Raw genomic sequence first — 7,643 nt, 5'->3', positions numbered from 1 at the left:
CCCTGTAAACCTGGAGCCACTGGGAGCCATTTTTCTACTACTGAGTAAGATCCTGTTGGGGCATGGAGTCAAGCAGAGGCAAGGTGATGTGAGAGGGGAGACATATAAGGTCCCATGACACCATCAGACCTAGCCATGCCTAAATCCCTTGAATTTCTTGGTGACATGAGCCGATATGTTTCTTTTTTGTGTAAGGGTAATGGGAATCAGGTCCCCCGCATTCGAAGGAGTCCTGATCAATATGCTAAATAGCTTATGATCGACTCATCTGTGGTTTTATGTTATGGGATCTAGGCTCCAGCTTTCAAGGCTTGTTTGCCTGCAGTATTAGGGAGAAAGGGGCGTGATCTCTGCCTGGTTCCCATCCATCAATGCCGGAGGCTGTGACTGCACCGACACCTGGCCCCCTAGGGTCACTTTCTCCTTCACGCGGACTTCTCTCACTTGGCTGCTAGCGTCCCTGGAAATGGTGCTGTGCTGTCCCACAGGCCTCAAGAAGGAGGCAGTGTGGGGAAGGCCATCAGCTCCCCTGGGGGTCTGTTCCAACCATGGACACTGGTTGCCCTTTACTGTCCCACAGCAACCACTAGGCTGGTCAACTCAGCATTACTGAGGCTTTTCAAGAGTGGGAGGGAACTGCAGGTTGGAGAAACATACTTAAACCCTGACGCTGACAATACCGCTCCGGGGGAGCCTCGCCAGAGTCCCAGCCCCAGCCCTGCTGTTAGCCTCTGTCATCCTCTTGGGCATCTGCCCTTTTCCCTCCTCCCCAGATAGAGACGTAGAACCTCTAACCTCTCTCTGCTCCGGATCTGCATTATCTACCCATAGACGTGCCCTTGTCTAGGATGGCAAGTGGAGGGGCTGTCTGGCTGCTTGAAGAAACGAAACTCGGGGGCGCCTGGGTGACTCAGTTGGTTAAGTGTCTGACTTTGGCTCAGGTCATGATCTTGCGGTTCGTGGATTCGAGCCCCGTGTCAGGCTCTGTGCTGACAGCTCAGAGCCTGGAGCCTGATTCGGATTCTGTGTCTCCCTTTCTCTCTGCCCCTTCTCTGCTAATGCTCTGTCTCTCAAAAATGAATAAACATTAAAAAAAGAAGAAGAAGAAGAAAAAAAGAAACAAAGCTCTACTCCTCCCATGATAAGGTAGGGGAATCCAGGTGTCTGTAACCATATGTGACCAAAGCCTGAAGGCTCCCTTTTTCTGGAATGGTATGAGAAAGGCTCAGTGCGATAGGCTAGGGGGTACTCAGCACTCCCCACCCAGTCCTGAAGGCTTTGTCACCAACAGGAAATGAAGATAGGCCTCAGCCTCCTACCTGCAGATATGGGCCTGATCCCTGGGGACTCTCCTAGACAGTAAACACACACAAACACACATTGTTTGCATCACATGCATGCCACGCCCACATGCTTACACCCTCACACACGCGTATACGCTGTAGATTCTTCTCCCCCAAGACAAACAATTTTCGGGGCGCCTGGGTGGCTCAGTCGGTTAAGCATCCAACTTGGGCTCAGGTCGTGATCCCACAGTTTGTGAGTTCAAGCCCTGCCTCAGGCTCTGCGCTGACAGTGCATGCTCATGCACGTGCTCTCTCTCTAAAAAATAAATAAACATTTAAAACAAACAAACAATTTTCAAAGCAGTCCAGTCCAGGTCTATATACCAAGCAGGGTGGGGGATCTGGTTCCTAAAGATGACACCATTCTCTGTATATTCAAGGCAGTCTTTTATGGCCATCCTGGTCCACTCTGAGAATTAACTGGGAAATATGTTTCATTCATTCGTAAATATTTCCTATTTGAGTGAGTGATGTGCATTGAGTCTTAAGCATAGAATCCGTACCTTCAGTTTAGTAGCTTGCATTTTTTTTTTTTTAAGTTTATTTATTTTGAGAAAGAGCACGAGAGCCGGGGAGGGGCAGAGAGAGAGAGGAAGGGAGACAATCCCAAGCATTCTCTGTGCTGTCAGCACAGAGCCCAATGCGGGGCTCGAACCCACGAACCGTGAGATCATGACCCGAGCCGAAATCAAGAGTCGGACGCTCAACCGACTGAACCATCCAGCTGCCCCGCTAGCTTGCAGTGAAGCAGGTAAGGCCTGACACCCACATGGTACGCGGTAAAAGCTCCCGGGGCGCCTGGGTGGCGCAGTCGGTTAAGCGTCCGACTTCAGCCAGGTCACGATCTCGCGGTCCGTGAGTTCGAGCCCCCGCATCGGGCTCTGGGCTGATGGCTCAGAGCCTGGAGCCTGTTTCCGATTCTGTGTCTCCCTCTCTCTCTGCCCCTCCCCCGTTCATGCTCTGTCTCTCTCTGTCCCAAAAATAAATAAAAAAACGTTGAAAGAAAAAAAAAAATTAAAAAAAAAAAAAAAAAAGCTCGGTCCCTCCTCCCTCTCCAGACCAGGAAAGGTCTCTTTGTATTGATTTCACTGGAAAATTTCCCATTTCTCTGTGTTTTCCCGGGAACAAGCAGTCTCTGGTGTGGTTCTGCTCATTGGTACATCCCTCTGCAGATGGCATGCCCGAGATCAGAGAAGGACAGCGTGGGTACAGAGTCACATGGCAGGCTTGTCACATGGGTGGCAAGGATGGAGCCACATTCGGTTGGAAGACTCTTCCGTCCTGTTTGGATGGTTCCGGGCCTTGCTGGGTTCCTGGTCCACCCTCTTACCTTCTCCATCCTGGCGCATCTACTCTTCTCCAGTTTGCACCTGCTCAAGAGAAAAAGAATGTATCTGGGAATTCCAAGGGCAGCCCAGGCGTGGCTGGATCCAGAGCTCCAACAAGGTCTTCAGGGCATTCTCTGTCTCACGTCTCTTTTCTGCTTCCCTCCCTCTGTTGGTTGGAGTCCTCAGCAGACCCTCTTCATGTGGCAAGACAGATGTCCCAGGGCAGCCCCAATTCTGTTTTCCTACTTACTTGGCACCTCCGTGAAAAAGATGCTCTTTCCCGGTAGATTCAGCCCCCAGACTCAGGAAGGACCTCTGACCGGCCCTGTCGGATCACGTGTGTGTTCCAGAACCGGTAGTTCTGAAGGTGGGAATGAGGATTCTAACTGGGGAATGTCTACCTTTGGAAGCTGGGCGAAGAAAGGGCAGGGCCAGCTCACCAGCGGCACACAGAAGGAATTTCCTGCTGGAAAGAGGGCTGCGTTCCAGAAAGGGGGAGGCTACGATGCAGACCAAACCAGCAAATGTTGCCCATGGAAGCTTAGACTTCTGAAGCCTTAGTTACTGTGCCCACAGCCGCTGCCGGTGCCTCTGCCTCTTGGTCAGAGAAACTACAGGGAGAAAAGAGCGTGGCTGTTGGGGCCAGGTAGATCCAGGGACAGAACTGTGTGATATATATATATATTTTTTACAATATTTTTTATTTTTTAAGTAGGCCCCTGGCCCAGTGTGGGGCTTGAACTCACAACCCCCAAGATCAAGAGTCACATGCTCCACCGACTGAGACAGCCAGGCACCCCCAGAACTGTGTGACATTAATCAGATTCCTCAACCCATTGGAAGCTCAGTTTTCTCACCTGTAAAAGGAGGGTAACAGTTCCTACCTCACAGACTTTGAGGACTAAACAAGTCAACCGCCAAGTCCCGTACTTGGCATGGAGGAGATAATTAATCTATACCTGATCTTGCCTTTGGTTGCAGGCCTTCAGCTTGGCGTCTGGGTCCCAGCTCCTGGATCCAGACCAAGTCGGGCTGTAGGTGGGGACTGCCCGCTCCTCCTGCCTGGACTGAATTCAGGGAGGGACTGACTCCAATGGAAAAAGCAGAAGGTCTCACTAGGAGATGGCACGTGTGGTTTTGTGTTTGTTATTTCCATCCTGATGAAAAATGTGCAGGTTTTACGCTGTCATAGAACAAATAGAACCTTGACATATGGCCCTCTATTTATGTGCCTGATTTAATTAATCGTGTTGTGTGTTCCATCATTTTTCAATTGCTGAGAATGCTGTGTTTCTCAGGGACTTTTCTCCTTCCCTCCCTCCGTCCCCCCTTCCCTCCGTTCCTTCTTTCCTTCCTTTCTCCATGCCAGGCTCTGGGTTAGATGCCGGGGGGGATGGTGCTGAACAAGACAGACACATCCCCTACCTCCACAGAGCTTACAGTCTAGCAGGGGACTTAGATGTTAAGTGACATAGTCATTTAAAAACATTTGGGGTCTGGAGGAAGCCGGGCCCGCAGCCGAGCAACTTTAGAACGGGGAGTGGCCACGGGCCAGATCACGAAGGGCCTGAAAGCTACACTAAGGTTTGTGGTCTTAATTCAAGAGCGACGGAACTACAATCGTTCAAGGACTGCACTCTGGTGGGAAGTGGGAGCTCTTTCCAGGAAGCGGCACTTCAAGGTTTTGTTTGTAATTTCCAGCTTGATTAACTGTCCGTTGTTTGCAGTCATTGAGCAGAGAGCGTTAGGATGCAGCGTGCACTCTGCCCTTGTCTGTTTTCCCTGGACTCTGCCTTGGGAGCCCCTGCCTCCGTCCCCGCCCCCGCCAGCTGTGGCCTGCTGGTGTCTGTGCCCTCCCCCTGCCCTGCCCCCGGATCCTTGGGCCTCACCAAGAGGTTGTGGAAGGGGACCCCTCTGCTCCCAACTCTGCATGGCTTTACTGGGGCCCCAGTCAGGTCCCTCTTATCTCTGCTCTGTTTTCTCCTGATTTTACCCCCTAGAACCCAAGGGATTGGTGTGTTTATTTATTCATTTTGAGACAGAGAGTGAGAGAGAGAGTGAGCACGCATAAGTGGGGCAGGGGCAGAGAGAGAGAGAGGAGACAGACAGAGAGAGAAAGAGAGAGAGAATCCCAAGCAGGCTCCCAGCTGAGAGGGCTCAATTCCATTACCGTGAGATCACGATCTGAGCCAAAATCAACGGTCAGAGGCGCATCCAACTGAGCCCCCGGGCGCCCTAGGACTGGTGTTCTTTAAACCTCCCTCTGTTTCAGACTCTCATCCTACCTGAATCATCAACTCTTGAGTTAGAGGACTGTCAAAGGATATCTGGTCTATCTAGTTCTTTCTGCAGATCCCGTAAAGGCATTCCTAACAGGGGTCCACCCAACCTCTGTGTGACTGTTACCCTTCCCAGGGGGAGGGGGGGCAGGGGGAGCTCACTCCCTACTACACTTGTAGGCTGGTCTTGGATGCAAAGCTTTTACAAGAGAGAGGACAGCACCCCTCCGGCCATCTGTCTGTCTGGGTGTTACTGTGGCTGGCTCACCTTCATTGCCAACTAAACTCATTTTTCGAAGTCCTTCCAAGATACAGCAGGGGGAGAGGTAGCTGCCTAGTCCGGAGTCTAATGCAGCTTCTCCATCCTTTGAAAGAGGCCTTGACTTTCACCCTACAGATATAGGCCATCCCCCAACTCAGAGAAAACTAATCCTTCCTCTGCTTCTCTGAAGCCCTGCTCCAGGAAGTGGGAAACAGAAGCAGGTGAAGCGAGGAAAGGAAGGACCCAGAAGGGGTTGGGGTGCTTTTCTGAGGACAAAGTGAGGGAGCTTGCCATTCTAGAAGAAGCTGCTCTGCCAATGAGGAATAATTTGGGGACACCCAGGGACTTCCCTCTCAGAGGCCTTGTGAACTGACTTCTTTGAAGGCAGCCTGGCACCTGGGATACACGATGAGTGAGGCTGGGTCCCTGCCCTCACAGAGCCCACCATTTAGGGGGAAGCCTAGGTGGGAGGTCACCAAACAAGTGCCCAAAGTATCCTGTGATAAGTGCTATGAAGTGTACAAGGTTCTGAGAGGCCAGAGGGGAGTCCAATTCCTCCTGGGCAAACCGGGAAGGCTCCCAGGAAGAGGTGTCCTGGAGCTGAATTCTGGAGGATCAGTAAGAGTTAACCAAGCTGGATCAGGAGAAGGGAAGAGACCCGGGCAGAGGACTGGGTTGGGCCAAGACAGCCTGGGACACCGGGGGAATTGCAAGGAGGTAATGGGAACCTCCAGGGAACATAAACAGCTCTGGGGCCTTGCCCCTTCCCCAGGCTAGAGGATGCTCTGCAAAACCTTTCCAGGGTGGCCAGGTCCTTTTCAGGTCCTTCTCTCCCACCCCACCCCCACCCGCAACCTTCAGTCCTGGGGCCTGATGGCCACCACCCTTGCTGATTATAGTTAAGTCTAGACTGGAAAGATTTAACCCTTAGGCACAATTCAGCAGGGGAGAAGGGGAGGGGAGAGGAGAGACTTAACAACTGTTAATGTCTGACCTAGAACTGAGCCCTGGGCTCCTGACTCTTGGCCTAGGGATCTCAAAGGAGACAGATAAGTGATGGTTTAAAGGCTCATTCTTTAAGAAGCAAGCTACAAATACAGCTTAACAAAGAATCTGGATGATATCAACGGATGGGTGAAGCTGGGGAGGAGAGACCTTGGAAATTCTTGATTTTCTTTTTAAAAGTTGTGCTTTCGGGGCGCCTGGGTGGCGCAGTCGGTTAGGCGTCCGACTTCAGCCAGGTCACGATCTCGCGGTCCGTGAGTTCGAGCCCCGCGTCAGGCTCTGGGCTGATGGCTCAGAGCCTGGAGCCTGTTTCCGATTCTGTGTCTCCCTCTCTCTCTGCCCCTCCCCCGTTCATGCTCTGTCTCTCTCTGTCCCAAAAATAAATAAACGTTGAAAAAAAAAATTTTTTTTAAAGTTATGCTTTCTGAGTTGTGTGTCATTGGCAGCTACTGCTTTTGTGATTAGAAAGAGTAAAGGCATAGGAAAAACTTTGTAGGAAACAAAGCAGAAAATCAAATCACAACTACAGTAAAATCCTAGCATTTTAATGAACTATGCAGAGGAGCAAGACAGAGAAGATCTACGTTAAAACTTAATAGGAGTTGTCTCTGAGGGCTGGCTGGAGCTGTTAGTCTTGCCTTTTCTGTCTTCCTAATTTTTTGTATGTGCATGTCTAGATTTGAATGTATTTGACGAACCTGTTCACCCACTAGCCGTCTAATCGGTCTCCCTGCTTTGGTGGCAGGGCACCGTGCTGGAGAAAGCATGCGTCCCCTGGAGGAAGCCCCCATTCTCTGTGCCTGGCGAACTCCTATTCATCTGTCAGTACCCAAGCGTCACCCCCACTTCTTAGGGAGGACTTCTGGAGTGGGTGGTGTGCTGTGTCACCCATAAGTCCTTTTCAGGACCCAGGCCCTCATTCTGCCAGCCGCCGGGAGGGCTGGAGGCCAACACTCACGGAGGGGTCTCTCCGGGAGCTGCCTGGGGGCAGCCTTCGTTCACTGCCTAGCGCATTGGAGGGAAGGAGGAATGGGGAATGAAGACCCAGACACTTTGTCTTCATTCAGAGCGCCTCTGAAGAGGCATCTCCACCCCAGAGCTCCCTGGGAGCAGCTGAGACCTTTGCTGAGGCTGCAACGTAGTTTTCTCCCTCTGCCCGGTCCCGCTGTTTTCACCCGCCCTTGGGTGCCGGTCCCGAGAGTGTCCCAAGAAGCTTCCCTAACCAGAGACACCTTCCTTGACCTCCCAGGCTAGGGCAGCCTCCTTGATCACATGCTCTCCGAGAGCGCCTATCTCCTTTGTAAGTTTTACATCCACTTGTGCTATCAGACGGATGTCTGTTTCCTCCATGGACTGCGAGAGTCACACACATGCCATCACCTGGGCGCATGGTTTAGAAACATTTGTTGAATAAGTAACTCTA

The sequence above is a fragment of the Puma concolor genome, chromosome E1, assembly GCF_028749965.1.
Source record: "Puma concolor isolate L17-30 chromosome E1, mPumCon1.1.hap2, whole genome shotgun sequence".
NCBI lineage: Eukaryota > Metazoa > Chordata > Mammalia > Carnivora > Felidae > Puma > Puma concolor.
This window is presented reverse-complemented; position numbering follows the sequence as displayed.